This window comes from Macaca fascicularis, chromosome 2, assembly GCF_037993035.2.
Source record: "Macaca fascicularis isolate 582-1 chromosome 2, T2T-MFA8v1.1".
In the NCBI taxonomy this organism is placed as follows: Eukaryota; Metazoa; Chordata; class Mammalia; order Primates; family Cercopithecidae; genus Macaca; species Macaca fascicularis.
This window is the reverse complement of record NC_088376.1, coordinates 141,575,545-141,599,687: the sequence shown is the minus strand read 5'-3', so window position 1 is coordinate 141,599,687 and position 24,143 is coordinate 141,575,545.

The following is a 24,143-nucleotide window of genomic DNA, read 5'->3' as shown; positions in this document are numbered from 1 at the left end:
AGTGACCATGCTGGACAAGTTCACAGTTCTGCTCAGAAGCTTGAAACTAAGGTTGCAAAAAGAAGTGGTAGTTGTCTGATTTTCTAATCAGACAACTGATTAGAACAGTTGTCCAAAAAGCTGATAAGAACACTTAGACACAGGAAGGGCAACATCACACACCAGGGCCTGTTGTGGGGTGGGGGAGGGGGGAGGGATAGCATTAGGAGATATACCTAATGTAAATGACGAGTTAATGGGTGCAGCACACCAACATGGCACATGTATACATATGTAACAAACCTGCACATTATGCACGTGTACCCTAGAACTTAAAGTATAATTTAAAAATAATAATAAAATAAATAAATAAAATAGAGGAGATGTTGCTAAACATTCTATTAGAAAAAAATGAACAACAATAATCTAACTGGAATAAAATAGCAGTCATAGATTGCTATGGGACTGCAAAATGCCTTTCTCTGACTAGAGAAATTAATCACGTAAGATAATATACAACTGGCTACCATACTTACATTCTAGGATATTCAACAACTTCAAAGTCAAAGGCCTTAACCCTTCCCTCACACCATTTAAAAAACAGCTTCAAATTAGATCATAGACCTAAATTTACCATGTAAAGCCATAAAATTTCCAGAAGAACAAAGTAGGAGAAAAATCTTTGTAATTTAGGATTAGACCTAGGTTTTGATTTTTTTGTCTTTTGTGAGTGTGAGTGTGTGTGTGTGTGTGTGTGTGTGTGTGAGTTTTAGATAAGACTAAAAGACATGAAACCTAAAGAAAATATCTTAAACTTTTGCTCTTAACATACTGTAAATAAAATGAAAAAGAAAAGCCAGAGACAGGGAGAAAATATTTACAAAGTACATATTTGGTAAAATTCTCGTATCCAGACTATATAAAGAACTCTTAGACTCAATAAGAAGACATCCCAATAAAAGTAGCAAAAGATTTGAATGTACATTTGTCCATGATAGGTAAAGGATTGTAAATAACTCCATGAAAGGAGCTCAATATCATTTGCCATTAAGGAAATGCAAATTAAAACTACAGTGAGATAACTGTATAAGATGAGGAGTAACTGGAACTCTCATTTATTGCTGGTGGGAATGCAAAGTGATACAGCCACTTTGGAAAATAGTTTGGAGGTTTCTTTTAAAGTAAAACATACACTTACAATATGACCAACAATTCTACTCCTAGGTATTTACCCAAGAGAGATGAAAACATGTCCACACGATAACCTGTACATGAATGTTTATAGAAGCTATAATAACCAAAAAATTGTAAAAAAAAACAAATGACCATCAACCAGTGTATTTTTCTGTTCTCGCACTGCTATAAAGATACTACTTATGACTAGGTAATTTATAAGGAAAAAAAGGTTTCATTGACTCACAGTTTCTCATAGCTGAGAGGCCTTGGGAAACTTATAATCATGGCAGAAGGTGAAGGGGAAGCAAGGCACATTTTACAAGGACACAGGAGAGAGAAGAGGGGAGCACTGGACATTTATCAAACAACCAGATATAGAGAGAACTCAGTCACTATCATAAGAATAGCATGGGGGAAACTGACCCATGATCCAATCACCCCCCACCATGTCCCTCCCTCAGCATGTAGGCAGCACAATTTGTATTACAATTGAAGATGAGATTTGGGTGGGGACACAACCAAACCATATCAACTGGCTTAATAAATTGTGGTATGTCCGTACAATGGACTAATACTCAGCAATGAAAAGAAAGCAGCTACTAATACATGCAACAACATTCTGGAAAACTATAGGGATAAAGCACAGACCAGAGTTGCCAGAGACTGCGGGTCTCAGGAGTAACTAACTATAAAGCACCGAAGAATTTTGTGGGGTGAGGAAAATGTTATATATTTTAATTGTAGTGGTGGTTGCATGCCTACACTTTTGCCAAACCTCATCACACTACATACTTAAAAAGGGTTAATTTTGCTAGATGCAAATTATACTTCAAGAAAACTGACTTGAGTCAGAAGGAAGAACGAATTTAAAGTAGAAAAAGGTTAGGCCAGGGAGATAAAATTGGGTATAGTTCTAGCTAAGAGAAATGAAATGTAGTAGGTCAATTTTAAAAAGGTGTTTTTCAAGTTGCCATCCATGGCCTGCAATTTAGTCATTTGTCATCTTATATTGGTCAGTTGTCCTACAATGTAGTATAAGTGAATATTTTTAATGACTTGCCAACCCCTGAAAGACCCAAGGAGTTTCACATAAAAACCCACACTTTCTAGCTATTTGTTAAAATAGCACGAAGATCTGGTCACACTGGGATGGCACTGAGATATAGCAAAGCCTAGATGAGTTTAGAAGCTCTAGGCCTGACCTTGTTTGCCTATCTGGCCCCCATAGGCATTTCTGTTTTCCACTGTGGCTTTATTTTAAAACAGCCCAACTAATGCCAACTAATGCCAACTAAAGCCATGATGTTGAGTGGCCAAAGATAGTAAATTCAGAATGTGCGGGCTAAAATGCTAAACCTTTATACTATCAAGATTCTTGAATGCAGATTTTAAGTTTTAAAAATTCAATTTGGTTAAAAGTATTCAGTTTAGTTATACTTAAGTAGTATTTTTTTTTTTTTTTTGAGACAGAGTCTTGCTCTGCCGCCCAGGCTGGAGTGCAGTGGCCGGATCTCAGCTCACTGCAAGCTCCGCCTCCCAGGTCTACGCCATTCTCCTGCCTCAGCCTCCCGAGTAGCTGGGACTACAGGCGCCCGCCACCTCGCCCAGCTAGTTTTTTGTATTTTTTAGTAGAGACGGGGTTTCACCGTGTTAGCCAGGGTGGTCTCGATCTCCTGACCTCGTGATCCGCCTGTCTCGGCCTCCCAAAGTGCTGGGATTACAGAAGTAGTACTTATTTAAAACATGCTTTCAATGATATTTTAATGTTAATGAGGCTTAATCAATGTCAGTTTTAAGAATTATAATGGGAAAAGATGGAAAACTTCGGGACATCATTTATCAAGGCTGAGAGTGATTCTAGCTTTGGGAAATAAGGACTAGTTGGCAAATTCATCTCCCATAAAATACCTATGAGATTCTTAGAGTAATGGCTACAAGTGCATAAGCAGAGTTTAACCTATGTACCTTGCAAAGTCAACATTTTTCAGTGATATTCAAGTCACAAGTAGACTGGGAATGGTGGCTCATGCCTGTAAATCCCAGCACCTTAGGAGGCCAAGATGGGAGGATTGCTTGAGGCCAAGGGTTCAAGATCAGCCTGGACAACATAGTGAGAGCCCATCTCTACAAAATATTTTAAAATTATCTGGGCATGGTAACATGTGCCTGTAATCCTAGCTTACTCATGAGGCTAAGGAGGACCACTTGAGCCCAGGAGGTTGAGGCTGCAGGGAGCTATGATCATACCATTGCACTCCAACCTGGGTGACAGATCAAGGCCCTGTCTCAAAAAAAAATTGCAATTAGAAGGGGACATTTCATTAAAAACTGTAACTCTAAATAATAACAATTAAAAGATTTGTGAGAAAGATAAAATAAATTTTTACCTAGGTTTTTCTGTTTTCCTCCATATCTTCCACAATAAAAGTTATCTTCTTTACCGATTTAAACTTTATAAAGTTCAGATGTTTTAATAAAGTATATGTTTATGAGACTAATAACTGGTTACACAGAAAGGCCACTCTGAGTCACCTTGAATCAGTGGAAAAAAGAAGGAAGGAAAGCCCCCGCCCCCTCATTCCATGTCACAATTTAGAATATTTCCCTGTGGGGCTAGAATGTTCATTTATGGGTAGGAAGTTCGAGGGTAGCTCCTACTTTTCTCTATCTTGAATCTGAATATGACTATGGCAGTGTCACTCAGGTCAGTCATCATTAGACTCCCATACAGAAAGGGGATGGAAGTTTTTGAGAAGGCTTAGAGAGCCTTTGACAAATTTGATTCTCTATTAGTCGAGGTTTTGTGGAGGGACAGACTCATAGGGTATACATATATATGAAGGGGAGTTTATTAGGAGAATTGACTTACACAGTCACAAGGTAAAGTCCCACGATAGGCTGTCTGCAAGTTCTGGAGCAAGGAAGCCAGTGGTGAATCAGTCGGAGTCCCAAAGCTCAAAAGTAGGGAAGCCAACAGTGCAGCCTTCAGTTTATGGCCAAAGGCCCAGGAGCCCCTGGCAAAACACTGGTGTAAGTTTAGGAGTCCAAAAGCTGAAGAACTTGGAGTCTGATGTTCGAGGGCAGGAAGCATTTAGCATGGGAGAAAGACGGAGGCTAGAAGACTCAGCAAATCTGCTCTTCCATCTTCTCCTGCCTGGTTTATTCCAGCCACACTGGCAGCTAATTAGATGGTGCCCACCCAGGTTTAGGGTGAGTCTGGCTCTCCCAGTCCACTGACTCACATGTTAATCTCCTTTGACAACACCCTCATAGACATACCCAGGAACAATACTTAACATCCTTCAATTCACTCAAGTTGACACTCAGATTAACCATCACAGATTCTGAAGTCCAAAGTTAAATGTTATGACTGTTCTCATGAGAAGAAAAAAAGTGTGTTTGTGTGTGTGTGTACCTAACTACCTCAATCTTATAATTTTAATCAAGTTATCAAATAAACACGGAAGAGGTTTAATGTCAGGAAATGTCAACCTACCAATGCAAATTCTGCTTTCTGGTTTAAATCCTGCCATTTGTCCCAGAGAGCCAACATACTGTTGTGAGTATTATGAGCAGTGTTATTTTCAATAACTGAGTTATTTTCAATAGACAAACCTAGATGCTCATAATTCAGGCTATCTGCTTTTTTTATTATCTTTCTGACATAGTACAGAGTCACTAGGCTTCACACAAAGATAAATGTGTATATGAGACTTGCAATTATTCCTCCATCTCCAGCATTTTATTTATGCTTGTGTACCAGAGCACAGTATAATTCATATCTGACAAATGTTGCCGAGAGTCATTTTAAACCCGTGAGGTAGATGAAAGCAGGAAGATACCAGGATTTGTTACTGAGACTGTGTCTGGTTCACAGAAGTCAGTGCCCTTCTTAGTGGATATAGAGCTGCAAACGTGAAGAATTATGACTAATAAAAAAGGTCAGATTCCAAAGCTGCTCCCTTTGGAATCTGTTCGAGCAGTTTAATAAACTGCTCAAAATAAAAGAGTACATAGGACTTTATTTCATGGTGTGAAAAATTTAGGAAATGGAAAATGCCATTTAAAAGACAGAAGATCCCAGAAAATTAGTACTCTGTCCTCAGAAATCCCTTGAGTCTTGTGCAGGTCTGTTCCCTGCCCCACTCACCAAAACTATTCATATGGTTTCCCAGACAAATTAATGCAGCCTAAGTTAGCCATTTCTTATTACCAATATTAAGAGGTTAAATTTAGCAGTGGGCTTCCATATAGCCAGGCTGACCAGTACAGACTTGATAAGAAGAGCATGTTTATTTCTTTTAAAGCCCCGTGGTATGAGCTAAATTGTTTTCCCTTCCCTCTTTTCTGTCATCTTCTCTTCCCTCTCTGCTTTTGTAGAGGCTTTCCTTTGCTTAAAATGCCTTTCTCGGTCTCCACAGTCTAGAAACTTCCAGGGAGCCTTTTCTAGCCCCTGAGTCTGAGAAATGGATTTACCTACTCCGTTTCGGGGGTTTTATAGCACTCTGTTCTTACCATACTCTATCACAACAATTGATTAACTTAGCTGTCTCCAACAAAATACTGCAACCCTTTTCAGAACGGTATCTATGTTGCATTTGACATTGAAGTTTATACTTCATACAATGCACAGAGCAAGCACAGAACAGGCTTCTTGAGAACGAAAGAATAAAGCAAAAGCCATTTCAGGAAGGTACCACATAGGTTTTAAGTTTGTTTTAATCCTTTAAACAAAGATCGGTGAAATTGCAGTAAGTGTCAGTACTTTTAGCAAAGTAGTTATACCTATACACATTTACAACTCTTGCAGAAGTTACATTGACATCAGAATAGTCCTCCTACCTTGATGTTTCTATTTGTAAAAAATTAAAAACAGACACAAAGGACCTCACAAGAGCTGAATATTTGCAACCTGTACATTTTGATGTTTGAAAAGACATAGCATGTAACTGCTATGAAGCTCTCATTTTCTGCTAAGTTGAAAACATAACCATATTCCTGAATAGCAGATCAATAGTGCTGGCATAAAAGAAAAGGAGATAAAAATGTTCCTTTGTTTTTATGTTCTCCCCATCCATTCTAACAATCTAAAATACTACTGAGACATGGGGAGAAATGAAGGGATTTCTGAGGCTTTTATGCTTGTTGCTGTCCAATTATTCAGGAGGAGGAAAGTTGGGGAGGTGAGCTCTTGATAATCTGTTTCAAGTCTCTACTCCTGAGATGAAAGAGCAATGTACAATGGCATAAACCTTTGTATTTAAGAATAAAATATAAACATCATGTAACTGTTCTCATAAATGAGTTTTATAGGATTTTAGAGTATTCCACCCACACCTGGAGCCAAAAAGTATAGGCCAGGCATGGTGGCTCACACCTGTAATCCCAGCATTTTGGGAGGCCAAGGCAGGTGGATTGCTGGAGACCAGGAGCTTATGACCAGCCTGGGCAACATGGCAAGACCTGTCTCTATTTTTTAAAAAATTGAAGTGTAGATTTACAGGCAAGACAAGAAAGAAACAGGTGGTGTCAGTCATATGAATGATGGGAGGTGGGTTATCTGAATTAGTGAGTTGGGCAGTTTTTTGTCTAAAATGAGAAGGTCAACCAAGGTTATATTTAAAGAATTTTTTCAGCTATAAAAGTATGTAATGTTGTGATTCTAAATCAGCCATGCTATCAGTAGGGAACGAAAATCATCCTGCCTCACATTTGTACAAAACCTTACAAAGGGTTTTCACATCCTTTACCAAATGCAGTCGACTCTTAAGTTTGACTTGATGAAAAGACCCAGGGTTTTATTCTTGAATTACGTGTAGATGCAATCCGTTCATTCCTTTATTTGTTCTGCAAATGGTTTCTACTACGTGCTGACCATGGCACTAACAGTTTAGGAAACAAAAGTGAATGTAATACAGGCCCTATTTTTATAAAGTGTACAGTCTAATAGGACACACATTAAAAATAATACCATAAAATGCAAAGTATAATATACATATTGATATATGTACAGAAATTATATATATAAATATATGCATATATATAATTATAAGTTGTGAAAATGATATAAAAGGAAGAGTCCAATGAGTTGAAATATTTTAGCAACTTGCTGAAAAACAGCAAGTTGAAATATTTTGGACAGGGTTGCTGAGGAGGGCTTGAAGGGCTAACATGTAAACTGAGACCTGAATCATGAAAGTCAGCAGCCTGCCAAAAAGCAGGGGAAGAACACTCCAGGCAGGAGGAATGGCATGAATGAAGACTAAGGAGGAAAGAGGGTGGCAAATGGAAATCACTGAATAAAGGCCAGTGTGGTTGGAGCAGGAGGAGCAAGGGGTAGAGGGGAGAAGAGAGGGTGAGTCTCATACAGGTTTTCTAGGCCACAAGAAAGAGTTTAGATTTTAACCCGAGTATGGTGGGAAAACATGAACACATTTTACATAGGGATTGTATCTCAGTTATTTGCATGACAAACTCGTGGGGTTCTCTTTGGAAAATGGGCTACAGTGAGCAACGGAGGAATCAGGAAAGCAGTTAAGAGAGCTTTTCACTTGTCCAGACAAAGGATGATGGCATGGCAGCTTAGGCTGGGCAGAGGAGAGGGAGGGAAGGGAGCATGTTTAGGGTACAAGTTAGAGGTGGAGTCAACAGGACTAGCTGGTGCTCTGGGTGTGGGACATAAGAGAGGAGGAGGAATTCCAGGTGACACCCAGGTTTCTCTCTTGAGCAACTGAGTTGATTGAAGTGCCTTTTACTGAGACAGGAATGATTGGAGGAGGAATAGATTGAAGATGAGAAGTAGAAACATGTGATTTGGGTTAACTATGAGCTGCCTGTGAGGCATCCATGTGGACATCTGCAACAGATAGTGAGACATACTGGCCCGGGAGCTCATAACAGAAGTCAGACCTGGAGATGAAATGGGAAAATTGTACACAGGAATAGTATTTAAAGTCACAGAGCAAAGGGATATAGAAAACTATAATGAAGCAAATGGTTCTATTCTTTATTGGAAAATTCAGTAAGTCAAGACTCTCAGCCTACCTCATTTGTTTTCAATATTTTTATTGTGGTAAAATACACATAACATAAAACGTACCATCCTAACTTTTTTACAGGAATATCTGAGTAAATTCTTTAATATACTGTTATCACGTCATACTATGGCCATGAGTATTTTTTTCTGATTTTTTAATTGTGGTAAAATACACATTACGTAAAATGTCCTATCTTAACCATTTTTAAGACTGTAGTTCAGTGGCATTAAATACATTCATATTTTCATGCAATAATCACCACCATTCATCTCCAGAATTCTTTGTCCTGCAAAACTGATCTGACAGACAATGGGAATTATTTTTAAAAATTTTTAAAACTGAAACTCTATACCCATTAAACAATAATTCCCCATTTCTTCCTACCTCCAGCCCCTAGCAACCACTATTCTACTTTCTCTATAATTTTGAGTACTTTAAGTACTTCATGTAAGTGGTATCATACAGTATTTTTCTTTTTGTGGTAAGCTTATTTCACTTAACATAATATCTTCAAAGTTCATCACTGTTGTAGCATGTGTCAGTATTCTCTTCTTAAGGCTGAATAATATTCTATTATACATGTATACCACATTTTGCCCATTCATTCATCTGCCAGTGAACACCTGGTTTGCTTCAACATGTAAGTTATTGTCAATAATTCATCTCACCTCATTTTTAACCAACTGAATCCCACCACTCATCAGCCTGCCGAGAGATGCTTATTAAACACCTCTTATATGCACAGCACTATTATGTGAACAAGCCATAAACTTCTGATATTAAAATTAATACTATTTAATATTCTAATATTCTATTAGCAAGTCAAAACTTCTGTGCTTGGTATTTTCTGAACTGGTTTTGCTTTGCATTTGATTGGTATTCATCAGAATCACTACAATGTTTGAGGAACCAAATTAGATAATACTGTTCATCAAGTAATTTTCTGCACGAAACTCAAATTCTTGTTCCTTTGATATGCTTTTCTAAAATGGCCAAAGTAATGCAAACATAATTTAAAAATATATACATATATAGTACATATTACATTTAAGATGATTCATTTACATTTATCCTCCCTTTTTATAGGAAGGGAAGGTGGAAAGAATGTGTATAATCAGCAAATTTTCTCTGAGAGAAGCAGTTACATTACCCACAAATAAAATTTACTGCAAAATTATACATGAAAAATTGTAAGGAAAGTATTCACAATTGAAGCTTTACTGTAGGCGTCTATTAGGGAGAAATGTTAGCTAGAAACCCAATTTCCTTGTACAATAACCACAAAAGCAACAAGCATTTCTAATAAGCAACATCACAAAGTTGCCACAAGCCATACTTGCAAATTCAGGATATGTTTTCAACTGCAGAGAATGTTTACAGAACAGAAAGGTCAATGTTTTAAGCAATTTAGTGCATGGAGACAGATTTTATTTTTCAAAGGAGTATATAAACCTTGATATAAGTTGGCATAAAAGATATTAAATGATTATAGTGACTGGGGAATTATTTATTAGGCAATTTTCCCCTTTCTTTTCTGAAAATTGATATTCAAGGTGTCTTTTACCGAGATACTATTTTACACTAGGAAATCCATACTCATTCCCTATTAGAATGAGTGAGCATTTTGTGACAGCATTTGTATAAAAATGGCTGTTTTCTATGTTAGAAGGCTGGTCTTCAGAATCCTCCACTTGGCTACAAGTCATGGGCCCATTAATCCCAGACACAGAATTTCTGAAATGAAAATATGCTCCATGGCTTCATTTATTGATGACATCATCTAAGTGTTTTCTCCACAAGGTTATAAATGCATTGCTTGGCCATGTTGAATATTTGCTGATGGAATGCCTAAGTGAAATATGATAATGTTCTGTTCTTCTGTCCTTGTGATTTCAACACATTTCAAATCAAAGCATTGGCCTATCAGGTCAGCTGGACTGCATTGATCTTTGGTTTTCCTTTCCCTCGGAGACTCAGTGGAATGGAGTAAGCGCTGCAAAAAAAATCATTTCAGAGGAAGCACTCAGAGTGGGGAAATAAATGCCTTAAATAATGAATAATGATGTTGCTGATACTAATTTTAATCATTTGAACAAGAGGATGAATTTTTTAATGCCATCAATATGTACTTTGGGTTTAAGTTTATAGCTAATGGAACCCAGAAAAATCTAGAAGCAGTCTAATTGGGAGGGTCCCAGGATAGGGAGTTGCAGTGGACCCAAAGGGTCACTCAATTCCATGAATCACCTTTGCTCTCAGTCAACAAGCCACGGAGAAGTCAGCCTCAGACCTGCACATACCTGATGTGATTGATATGTCACATGTTTCCCAGAGAGAGGATCCCAAGGACTAGAGTAGAGCACACTTTATTGGATTTTTAAGAGAATAATTATAATACAGCTATGGGGTAAACCCCTTACTTTATAACATTTTTCCTTTCAATCCGAGTTTACATAATTCTAGGCAGTAAAAATTGTATACCTTAGCCATCATAGACTAGGTCTGTAACTTCCTAGGCAGGTCCAATTTCCACTAAAACCCCTAAGGATTTGTTTTCTTCATTTTAACAATCTCCTTCCACTCCCTTCTCCCAGTCTCTTTACAATTCCTCCAGCATTTCCTCCAACTCTGATCCATTTATTAAATGATACATCAACATGTAAAGCTCCACATATCTAGTGTGTAGGGAGATTGCACTAAATGGAGAACAAATACATGCCCTCGATACGATGGAAGGGCAAGGTTTCTATGGTTACTTCTGATACCAAGCTTCTACTTATGTAAATTGTCTTCTGTGTAAATGTGGAAAAGAAACTGGCCTCTGAGGATACTTAACCAACATTCTCAAAAGACTTCATTCAAAGTCTAATTTTCAGCTGAATAAAACCTCGCCTCCTTTTTCTGCTTTCCCAGTTGTCTTTTGAAGTCACTTTGTTTATATTTGAACATTCTCCTTTTTCTAGTCCTCCCATAGTCCCCTGTGTGAACTGGTGAGATGGGAATGATTGAATAATACCTAGAAGTCATTTTGTATTTGATATATTACCAAAGTCAACTGACAGTTGAGCATTTTTGAGAGATTGTGATGAGCAGGTAGTATATATAGAATGAGTACCCAGGGGCCCAAGCATATAACTTAGTGAAGAAAAATATGGTCATGGTCATCAGACAATTAAAGGGTTTTAATTTCACTACTACTCAAACTGTCAAAACTCATACCAGAAGTCGGGCATGGTGGCTCACGCCTGTAATCCCAGCACTTTGGGTGGTCAAGGCGGGTGGATCACATGAGGTCAGGACTTTAAGACCAGCCTGGCCAATATAGCGAAACTCCGTCTCTACCAAAAGTACAAAAAAGTGAGCCAGGCATGATGGCATGCGCCTGTGATCCCAGCTACTCGGGAGGCTGAGGCAGGAGAATCACTTGAATCCAGGAGGCAGAGATTGCAATGAGCCAAAATCACGCCACTGCACTCCAGCCTGGATGACAGAGCAAGATTCTGTCTCAAAAAAAAAAGTCATACTATTCCGTTTGTTCAAATAATTTTTTCTCTGTGTTTGCCAGAATTGTAGAAGAGAGACTACTTGGGAGGAAACATCCTTTAAAAGCATATTTACCATTCATGAAAAGACACCATGAAGATAGTAAGAGGGCAAGCCACAATTTATATATAATCTTCTGTACCGTGTATATCATGTATATATGAAAATGAGTTCAAATTCAGAATACAAAAAGAATTCCTACAAATCAATCAGAAAAAGCCAGACAACCCAACTGAAAAATGAGAAAAAAAAAAACTTGAACCAGATGTATCAAAGAGAGATTGTCAAATGGCAATAAATATATGACAAGGTGTTCAACATCATTAGTCATCAGGGAAATGCAAATTAAAATCACAATGAGATACTATTACACACACACCAGCATGGTTTAAACAAAAAACAAAACAAAACAAAACACAGTAGTCCCTTATCCCTGGTTTCACTTTCTGTGATTTTAGTTATCTGCAGTCAACATCAGGTCAAAAATATTACATACAATAAAACATTTTGAGAAAGGGGGACCACATTTATACAAACTTTTATTACAGCATATTGTTATAATTGTTCTATTTTATTAGTTATTGCTGTTAATCTCTTACTCTGCCTAATTTATAAATTGAACTTTATCATAGGTATGTATGTGTGGAAAAAAAATAGTATAAATAGGATTCGGTCCTATCTGTGGTTTTAGGCATCTACTAGGGGTCTTGGAATGTATCCCACATAGATAAGAGAGTACCACTCTGCCAGGTGTTGGCATGAACATGAAATAACTGGAACTCTCATGTACTACATCTGGAAGCACATACTGATACACTCTGGGAACATTGTCTGGTAGTGTCTATTAAGCTGAACATAAGCATGTCCCATGACCCAGCAGTTCTACTCCTAAGTATACACTCAACACAACTGCCTGCAATGGTCACCGAAGTACTCGCACAGGAATAATTAAAACTGTGTTGCTATTGAGAGCCCCAAAGTAGCAACTGCCTAACTTCCTTCCTTCCTTCCTTCCTTCTTTCCTTCCCTCCTTCCTTCCTTCCTTCCTTCCTTCCTTCCTTCCTTCCTTCCTTCCTTCCTTCCTTCCCTCCCTCCCTCCCTCCCTCCCCCCTTCCTTCTTTCTTTCTTTTCTTTCTTTTCTTTTTCTTTCCTTTCTTTCCTGTCTTTCCTTTCTTTTCTTTCTTTTTTCTTTCTTTCTCTCTCTCTCTTTCTTTTTTTTTCTTTCCAGAGTTTTGATCTTGTTGCCCAGGCTGGAGTGCAGTGGCATGATTTCGGCTCACTGCAACCTCCACCTCCCAGGTTCAAGCGATTCTCCTGCCTCAGCCTCCTGAGTGGCTGGGATTATAGGTGCGTGCCACCACATCCAGCTAATTGCTTTTATTTGTAGTAGAGACAGGCTTTCATCATGTTGGCCAGACTGGTCTCAAACTCCTGACCTCAGGTGATCCACTTGCCTCAGCCTCCCCAAGTGCAGGGATTACAGGCGTGAGCCACCGAGCCCGGCCTCTACTGTCTTTCAAACATTGGATGGATAAATAAATACATACATTGAAATACTATGGAACAATGAAAACAAACTCCTGATACTTTTATGAATAAATCTCATGAACATAATATTAAGTCAAGCCAGGCGTAATTGAATTACTGCATATTTCTAGTTATATAAAGTTGCAGCATAGGCAAACCAATCTATAACGTTAGAGGTCAGGGTAAGCTTACCCTCTAGATAAGGATAGTCTCTGGGAGGAGATAGAAGAGGGTTTTGGGGGTGTTGGTAATATTTCCTTTTTTTGTTCACTTTGGGAGTTGAATGCTTACACTCACTTCACTAAGGAAAGAACATCATCTTTTAACTCTCACTCCTATCGGAGGATTCTAAGAGAAGCTAGTCAGGAACCATGGTGGGTCTTTTCAGTTAAAGAAGACTGTCTAGGGGTGTGACGTGAAACAAATACCTAGAGCAAACAGAGTCACTTAACACAAGCAGCAAACAGAGTCACTTAACACAAGCAGCTGATGCTCCCACCGCCCCCCAGGTCTTCCTGGCTTTGCATGACCAGATGGTAGAGGGCCCTACTGTGCCAGCCCTTAAGTCCAGCCTTGATGGTTTTTTGACAATTTTCTGATGGCATCTCAGATCAGGGCTGGCTTTGCTTCCTCCTCACCCTGCTATTCAGTTTCTTGACACAGACACAACTTACCTTGCCTGTAATACGGTGCATCTGAGATTCAACAATTCTCAGCCACCACTCCCAGCTAGCCAGTCCTGAGAGTGAGGACTTTGTCAAGTGATTTTGGAAAATGAAAGAATCTGATCGATTTTGGCTAAATTTTCAACCTCTCTAGGATGCCAAACTAAACTTGTCTATGGCAAATCAGGAAATCAAGACCTATAATTTTGGCGCCTAACTGGCTAAACTTCTGAAAGGCAGGAGGCTGAAATGGCAGTGACTAGAGAAACGGGGATTAAATGAGAAGATAGCAGTCAATGATTCCCCTGACCCAGGAATTCCACCACTAGCTGTAAAGTTTACCTTGAATAAGTTAGACTCATAGAGTATAACAGAAAACAACTTTATTCTTTCTTATCCCTGTCCCTTCAAGCCTTCTGTGAAAGTGATTCTCAAGGTGTGGTCCCTGGGCCAGCAGCATCAACATCACCTGGAACTTGTGAGAAATGAAGATTCTCAGGCCCTTCCCTATACCTACTGAATCAGACATCGGGTGTAGCGGGGGAACACCACAATCTGTCTTTAAGGAGCCCTCAAGGTAAGTCTAGGACTTGCTAGAATTTGAGAACTGGCGTTTTGTTAACTTCGGTCTTCAGTGTACGTGTTAGAAGCAAACAGGCTTGTGGTATTGTTTAGTATCCTTTAGTTTCAGATGCAGGGGAGATTTATCTAGCAACAAAAAACAATCAGGACAATTAAGATGTTTCAAAGAGTGTTCAAGGCACCAAAAGGTTGAAAGGACCTTAGGCTGCACATTAATGTCACCAGAGGAGATTTTTTTCTAAATGTTCCTCATCCAGACCTCATCCTCAGAGATTCTGATTTAACCAGTTCTTGGTGAGGTCACTTTATTTTTTTTTAAGTGCCTGCCTTAGTAGATTCAGGCTGCTATAATGGAACACCATTTGTGGAGTGTCTTATAAACAATAGAAATGTATTTTTCATAGTTCTGGAGGCAGAAAGTCTGAGATCAGGGCGCCAGTGCGACCACATTCTAGTGAGGGTCTACTTTCCTGTTCATAGATGGAATCTTCTTGTGACCTCACATAGTAGAAGGGACAAGAAAGCTCTCTGGATCTGTTTTATAATATCACTAATTCCATTGATGAGGCTGTTGCATTTGTGATCTAATTATCTTCCGAAGGCTCCAACTCCTGAAATCATCACAGTGTGGGTTAGATTTCATCATATGAATTTTTCAGGGACACAGACCTTCAGTCTATAGCAGTGTCCCTAACCCTACCAATAAAATACAGCCAGGGTTATGAATTAATAATATTGATCACCAAAACCCTTAAGCCTGCTGATGTGATTATTCTTGTTTTGGAAAAGTTACTTCCCAGGCCACTGGTTCCAGTATTCAGGTTTATGTTCACCTTCATATCTAATCAAAGTCTTTCTTCCTGTGATTTGACTCATTTGGATCAAATATTCATTGATTACCTGCAATGTAACCAGTGCAACTATAAAATGGGTATCCATCGCCTCCCATCTTGTCCATGTGGTTCTCATCTGGTTTTTCAAGAGTATGAAAGAGTTTTTTTGTGTGTAGATGAGTAATTGGAATTCTAGGGTCAACCAATGCTGAGTTTGTGTGCCAGACCCCACCCTGATTATGCATGAAGTGATCGTGAGCAAGTAATTTAGCCTCATCCATCAAAGGAGACTAATACAGTACCAACTCACAGTACATTGTAATGAGAATTAAACTAGCATGCGCAGGAAGTTCTTAGCTCAGGACTTGGACACTGGCAAGCTCTCAGTGTACAGTTGCATTTCTGAGGGCACCTTTCAGGCCTTCAGTCATGTCCTCACCAGCTGCCCTGGAATTAGACTCTGTGAGCTCAGTCCCTAGCCCAGCTCACCCCTACATGCAAGCCCTATGATCACCATGTTATGCAACCTCTCTGAGCCTCAGACTCTTCACCTGTAAAATTCTCACCTGATATGAGAGTTAAATAACTCCTAGAGATCATTTAACCCAATGCAAATCATTTTTCAACATAATTTCATAGACCGATAGCACTTTAAAAATCATTTTAGGACAATTATTTAAGATCTTTCTGGATTTCCATCCCTGTGTTAGGCCATTCTTGCATTGTTATAAAGAATTACCTGAGACTGGGTAATGTATAAAGACATTTTATTGGCTCACATTTCTGCAGCCCGTACAGGAAGCATGGTGCTAGCATCCACTTGGCTCCTGGGGAGGCCTCAGGGCACTTTTCCTCATGGTAGAAGATGAAGTGGGAGGAAGCAGTTCACATGGGGAATGCAGGGGCAAGAGAGAGAGTAGTGGGGAGATGCCACATACTTAAACAGCCATATGTCATTAGAACTCACAGTCATGAGGACAGCACTAAGCCATTAGGGACCTGCCCCATGACCCTACTTCCACCCTTGGGGATTACAATTCAACATGAGATTTGGCAGGGACATATATTCAAACTATATCAACCCCCTAGATTACTGACCTTCCATTAAGTTAGTATTTGGGTTGGGATTGGGGTTGGGAATAGTGTTGAGTTAGTATAAGGATTAATTTAGACATAATTAATTGTGTTCCAGGGGATCTGGATGCAGGAGGAAGCAAGCTGACTTTACCTCTTGCCAGTTTCCTCAGTCCTGCCTGATGCTTCTCACTTTTTCCTACTGGGCTTTCACCTCCCTTCTCCCGCCAAGATATCTTCTTCCTTTCATAGCCCTGTAACTCTTACTAGCAGTACTGAGAGACGCAGCCCTGGTGGACAAGTACCTCACCTTCCTTTAGCCCTAGACAGACTTGATCTACAATCCATCTCCAGTTGCCCTTCCTTGTCTCCTTACTAAGAATTAAATCCTCCTGATGTTCCGAAAACATGCCACTTCCCTTCAAAGGTGGTTAAACTCTTTCAAACCCCCTAAAACCTCCTCCTTCCTAATGGCTTCTAACTTGAGAATGAATACCAGTCTTTCTTTTGTCTCTGCTTAGAAATTAAAACATCCTTTAAGCCCATCTGTGAAGCAACCAATTCAATTAAATTTTGAGTTAAGTGCACATGAAGCATAATTGAGAAAAGACAAGAGAAGCTTGCCTTAAGAAATGATGAGGAATTCTTGGTGACTGTAGGACTACATGCATTGTGATTTTCTGCATTCCAAATGTGCCTGCTATGCATGAGTCACACTGTCTTATGCCACTTTGTGCAAACTGTTGTCAGTGCTTCTAGGCTGATTTCCCTGTATCTGGGCATGAACGACTGTTCAGGATAGTTAATGGGAGTTCCATGTGTTCCCTGATTGGAGAAGTACTGAGGGAAGAATTAAAGGGATTATCCTAAATGCATTCATTAAAAAGATTTGAATGGAGTCAGAAGTCTAGTGTGATTCAAACCAGAGCCAACATTTTTCTTTATTCCCAGATCTTACTAGCAATGTATTATGAAACAATGATTTTGCTGGTAATCAGCTACTAACTAATCCAGGTTGGTGTTGTCAACTTCTTGGGTTACCATAAAAAACTGTTATATCTTAGAGCAGTTCCTCCCAGTGGTCCAGCCCTTACTAGCCTTCCCAAATTAGTTGGACTTCCTGCGTTTTAAGGTTTGAAGGTCATGCAGCCTAGCTCTTGGTAAAGCATGAATTCCCTCTGCAATATCTCCCTATGTGAATATCCAGGCCATTCCGGAAACCTGGTAAGGCCAACTCCATTTAAGGTCTTTTTAAGGGGTAAAGGCTGGTCTGAGAAGTACTGAATGCTGATTAAAAACACAGTGGCTCTTCCCATTCAATAATCAGGCCTTTTTGGATCCTTACTGCAACATACCTGTTTCCATTGCCATGTTCCATCTTGCCAAATTCTGAGTCCACTTCAGCCCCAACTTTAATACGAGCCTTCAATACCTCTGTTCAATGACCCCTGGATGCTATCCAAACCAGCTTTGCTTCCCTTGGATCCTGTTCTGCCTGCCTCCTGCCCTCCACCTCTACTTATGTGGAGGAATTAACAGAGCTGATGATGTGTCTGCCCTGTTTCCATTTAAGAGAATCAACCCCATCACACCTGGCAGGTCAGCTGTGGGATCACTGCAGACAGGGAATTCACCCCCACAGGGTCAGCTGATTATATATTTAAGACCCCTGATTATTAAATTTCCTTTCTAACACTGAGCTCATGCTGCATCTCTGCAGTGACAAGACACCATAGCGATTAAGCACAAGGGTTTCGATGTCCTACTAACCTGGGTTCTGATCCTAGCTCCACCACTTCCTTGATAACCAGGCCTTTGCCAAACTGCTCAATCTGTCCACACCTCAGTGTTCCAGTCTTTAAAGTGGAAATGGTAGCAGTAAGCACTTTACAGGGATGTTGTGAATATAAATGAGGATGTCTATAAAGCATTTGGCAGCACGTGACTGGCATATACAGTTTTTTACATTTTTCTTGTCCTAGCTGGGTTGCTGTTTTTATTCTGCTTATTCCTCTTAATCTTTCTCATTAGAATCATGTAATAAGTTCAAATCTTCCAAATAACAGTATTTTATTTTCTTGAAGACAACCTTCATATTACCACCAAAGGATGAGTTTCTTTTACGATGAAGATTTCTAATACTTTATTCATTTATTTTGTGAAACAGATTTTAATTCCTTCCATATAATGTAGAGGATCATAACATGTGTTATAGACTCAGACGAGGGAAGTTTAAATATAACTTCCACTTCTTATTAACTGCAGGAATTTGAGCAAATCCTGTAGTGTCTCTTTTGTTAAAGGTAGTCTAATTTTGAGCTGAGGTTTTTTTGAATGTAGTCATATCCTTCTCTTCCTCACATTTAACTTACCATCAAAACCCCAAGTCTTTTTCATATATGTGACATATTTTTACAATTGGTGTTTATTTTAGGAGATGGTAAAGTCAAATAAGGGGTGACAGGGAAGAGGGGTAATCTTACCCTGGGATCCCCTAAAGGGAACAAGAATAGGGGAAAGTCAAGAGGAGCAGGAGACAAAAGAGCCAAAAAGATAGTACAATATCCTACCTGCCTCTACATAGCAGCAGATATGACTGATTGCCAGATCTTGTAGGTCCACCAGTCTCTGAGAGGCTACAATATAAACAATTGCTTCTCAGAACCATGCAGAAATGAGATATATTGATCTACTCATGTCAGTTTCCATTTGCAAAGGCTTGCTCTATGGCACATTGATTCCTCCACACTTCCAAGTTGTATATGCATGGACACTGATACAGTTTGGCTGTGTCCCCACCCAAATCTAAAATTGTAGCTCCCATAATTCCCACGTCATGGGAGGGGCCCAGTGAGAGGTAACTGAATCATGGGGATGCATCTTTCCTGTGCTGTTCTCATGATAGTGAGTAAGTCTCACAAGATCTGCTGGTTTTATAAAGGGGGGTTCCCCTTCACAGGCCCTCTTGCCTGCTGCCATGTAAGACGTCTCTTTGCTCTTCCTTAGTCTTCTGCCATGATTGTGAGGCCTCCTCAGTCATGTAGAACTGAGTCAATTAAACCTCTTTCCTTTATAAATTACCCAATCTCAGGTATGTCTTTATTAGCAGCATGAGAACAGACTAATACAGATGCTAACCAGATCATCAGCTATCCAACTCCCAGAAGGAAGAAACAGGTGTCTGATGCAGGCAAGGCATGGTCAGTTGTGCCCATATGAAGCTGATCAGAAAATATAAAGTGCTTGTCACATGAAAAACAGTTAGGACTAGAAAAAATATCCAGGACTCTGGAGACCAATGAGACGAAGACCCTGCCAATATCAAGGTATATCACAGGTGTTGTTATACTCATGCAACTGATGTTTTTAACCTACATTAGGGCTACACGTGTGCCTATTACATGTCTTCTTACTAATTTTACTCTCCTTCCAACTTCACGATGTTGTGTTGATTCTGTCATTCAGTGTAGTCACCATGCCTAATATACTCACTGCAGTGTTGCATCTGGGTCTATGAAACACTAGAGAAAAAATGTTGAATGAGATGGGACCCTGTCAGGCATTTCACCTTAGTGTTTTTCATCAGGTTTCTATAAGTTAATGAAAATTTATGCCTTCATTGAAATTAAAGGAATCTCAAAAATCACAAGAATTTCAAAAAATCACCCATTTTGCAGTATGGCCCCTCAAATATGCATACATAGCACCAGCTTTAATAAAAGGAAATAGACATTAAGCTCTTCTAGTATTTAGATTTCTCTCAAAATTGGCTTAACTATTGTCCCAAACATATCCAACCTTTGCCTTCCAGTCGCATGAACCAACCATTTAGTTGTTCGAAGAAGTTTCATGCAAATACAGCCTCAAACTGGGCAGACAATAATTCCTACTTTATATGACACAGCTCCTCATGTTTGATCTAATCACTTTCATGAATCTTCAGCAGCAAGGATACCAAAATGCATGCAAGGCTTACAAGCACTTTGAAAGACATTTAAGCACATAAGAATCCCCTGACATTTTATTTTTATAAGCATTTCTATGTAAGTTATACTGATGTATTTATATAAATATTTCTATGTATTAATTCTCCAATTGGCCATTTTTAATAAAATATTAAAAGGATGGAAATATTGGAAATCCCATTTATTGGGACTATAGAGTAAATATAAATAATAAAACTAATTTTATTCACTGTATCTCATAATGTATGACTATTTTCTGTATTTTTTCTCCTTTTAACTCAGTTTGAATTCAAATATTGAGAAATGCACCTTCAGCAACAGATATTGTTTAAAAGTTAAAGGTAAAAATACAATATACAAAAATGAGATTCCATCATTATAGCTGATGAATAGTTATATTCCTTTCCAGGAATGAGGAAGTGTCCACAGTAAGGAAAGTAACGAAGTAAAGAAATAAGAAAGCATTTCCTTACATTCTTCTTGCATACCTTAAATATAAGTTGGCATGGAGTTCTTCCAGATTAATTTCCATGATAAGTCATCATGTTATCAAGTTCTAGAACAGCAGGAACATGTCAGCCCAATTGACTCTAAGTGGTACCTAGCCATCCACAAAAAGGCATTAATAAATCTTTTGAAGACCACAGGCGATGCAGAGACTCTGTCATTTTATTTCAGATCTATCAACATTCGTTCTGTTTGCTTACAATTGACAAAACACTCTTATGTGCATTGCCTCATTTGCTCTCCACAATTATCTGGTGAGGTACGCAGGGAAAACATAATCCTTATTTTACGAATGGATAATCTGAAGTTAGTAGTGATCGTGTTCAGCAGGTATTTGACTCTAAATAAATAAAGATGAGAATGTCTGGGATATTACAAATGTGGGGAATTTTACAAAAGACTCATAAGTGCGTATTGAGATTTAAGACTGAGATTATTTAATTTTATTTTTTGTTGCCTCAAATAGAATAGACAATAGAAGTAAAATACTGAACGTTTTCAGTGTATAACAGTTATCACACAGTGAACCACATTTAATGGTGTTGTACATGTACTAGTTGTCTAAAAACAGCATTGGTTAATAGAACATGACCAGGAAAAAATATCATTAAATGGAAGATATTTCTGACACTAGAGAGATTCTAAGATGTCTTGAGGGAAAATAAATCATAAAGATATTATCTCATTTGTAAACATGACCTCTCCCTCAACTCTTATGCCTAATGGGGTGCTGCTAAATGTTTAACAACCAACTCCTGGGGGAAAAAAAACCCTGACTTGAGCACTTGCCAACTTCTAGGGTATAAATACTCTCACTATGACTGACTTCCAGTTATTAATAGTTTAATAACTGGCTCATAAAACTCCTGCAAATCTGGTAATTGGTTCTCATAAGCTGGTACAAGCTGGCCAGCACACTACCATGTACAGTGTTATAACTGAACACTGAGCATGTCCATGTACAAATGATAATCATCTAAGACCTCTTACGCCAAAATCTGAACTCCTGAAACCCCCTGTCTCACAGCCCCCTAACATACGTACCTCTTCTGCCTGTGGTCTTCCCTGGCTCCGTTAATGACAACCCCATCCTTCCAATGGTTCACACCAAAATCCCTGACACCATCCCTGATGCTTTTGTTATTCTCCTTTTCAAATCGGTCAGAAAATCTAGTAGGTGGCTACCTCAAAATGTATGCAGTGTCCAGTCACCTTTCATAACCTGCTAACACCCAGATCCAAGCCATTACAATCTCTTGCCTGGTTTATTGAACTAGCCTCTTGTATTTGTCAGTGTAAAGCTCCCTAGAGCTGTAACAGAAAATGGTAAAAAATATCCCGGACTCTCAGTGGCCTAGCATGGTAAACGTTTATTTCTCATTTACATCTCTGTTTTATACGGGCTGGGGGCACTCCTGGGTAGCTCTTCTCTACCTAAGTGATGACTTAGGGACCCGCCCTGCTTCCATCATATGCCTCTACTGTTTGAGTTCTTGGCTTCCAGCCCCACAGGCCAAAGGGAGCATATAAAAGCATGAGACCTTTAGGGGGCAGATCTGGAAAGAAGATATATCCATTCACATTCTGTTGTCTACTTCAAGACATATGACTCCACCCAGATACCAAGGGGCTGGGAAATGTAGGCTTTGTGTGTACCTGGAAGGAAAACAAAGCTGTTTTGGTCAACATGTAACATTGTATGTATCAAACCTCCTAAATGATGTCTCTGCACCCAACCTTGTCTCCTCTAATCTATTCTCAGCACAGCAGCAGCTGAACTACCTGTTTCATGATCAAACTATAAGTCAAACGATACACTCCTCTGCTTAAAACTACCCAGTACCTTTATGACTCATGCAAAGTTTAAAAAAAAACAAGGTACCTCAATGGCTGTAGAGACACCTCATGGCCTGGCTCCTGTTTCTTTTCCAGTCTCATTTCCTACAACTCTCCCCTACACTCACTCTATTCCAACCACGCTGAAATCTTTGCTAGTCCATTGACATGCTAGGCACACTACACCTCAGCAGCTTTGCACTGGCTTTTTGTTGGACACCCTTTGCCCAGATATCTACATGGGTAGCTCCCCCTCCTTCCACAAATATTCCTTCAATGTCACCTTCCTTAGCCACCCTATTTAAAAGGTCAATTCTTGTTCAGTTCCCTTTACCCCATCTGTATTACTTATCTACTTTTCTGCTTTACTTTTCCCTCTAGCACTTAGCACCTTCTAATAAATAATTTACTTAATTGTTATTTAATTATTGTCCTCTAATCCTACTAGAATTTTCTTTTAATTTTTTTCTTTCACTGACCACATTTCTACTGTTCACACCTAGCAGAATTTAAGGGAGTTCAGTGTATTTTCTTACTGTGATGTCCCAGAACCTGGAACAGTGCCTATAGATAATAGATATTCAATAAATATTTGGTTAATGAATGAATAAATGATAAGTGAAGTTAAAATGTTTTCTTATGTAGTGATCCATTTTGAAAATATTAAGTATTGAAGGATTTTTGCCTTTATCAAAAGCCTCACAAATGAAAATAGATGATGTATTTAAACCCATAATAATATGGTGTAGATATTATCCAAACTACTCTCATTGGATCATGTTATTTAGTCTTTACAAAATTATAAGGAGATCGATACTATTCTATCCTATTTTAATGTTAAGACTAGGCCAGGTGTAGTGACTCACACCTGTAATCTCAGCACTTTGGGAGGCCAAGGCAGGAGGATCACTTGAGCCCAGGAGTTCAAGACCAGCCTGGGCAATATAGCAAGACTTCATGTCTTAATAAAAAAAAATTTTTAAATAGGCTGGGTGCAGTGGCTCACACCTGTAATCCCAGCACTTTGGGAGGCTGAGGCAGGCAGATCACCTGAGGTCAGGACGACCCTGGCCAACATGGTGAAATCCCATCTCTACTAAAAATTTAAAAATTAGCCAAGTGTGGTGGCACACACCTGTAATCCCAGCTACTTGGGAGGCTAAGGCAGGAGAATCGCTTGAACCTGGGAGGCAGAGGTTGCAGTGAGCCGAGATCATGCAGTTGCACTCCAGCCTGCGCAACAGAGTGAGACTCCGTCTCAAAAAAATAATAATAATAATAATTAGCCATGCGTAGTGGCACGTGCCTGTGGTCCCAACTACTTGGAAGGCTGAGGTGGAAGGATCACTTGGGCCCAAGAGGTTGAGGCTACAGTGAGCAGTGATTCCACCACTGCACTCCAGCCTAGGCAACAGAGCA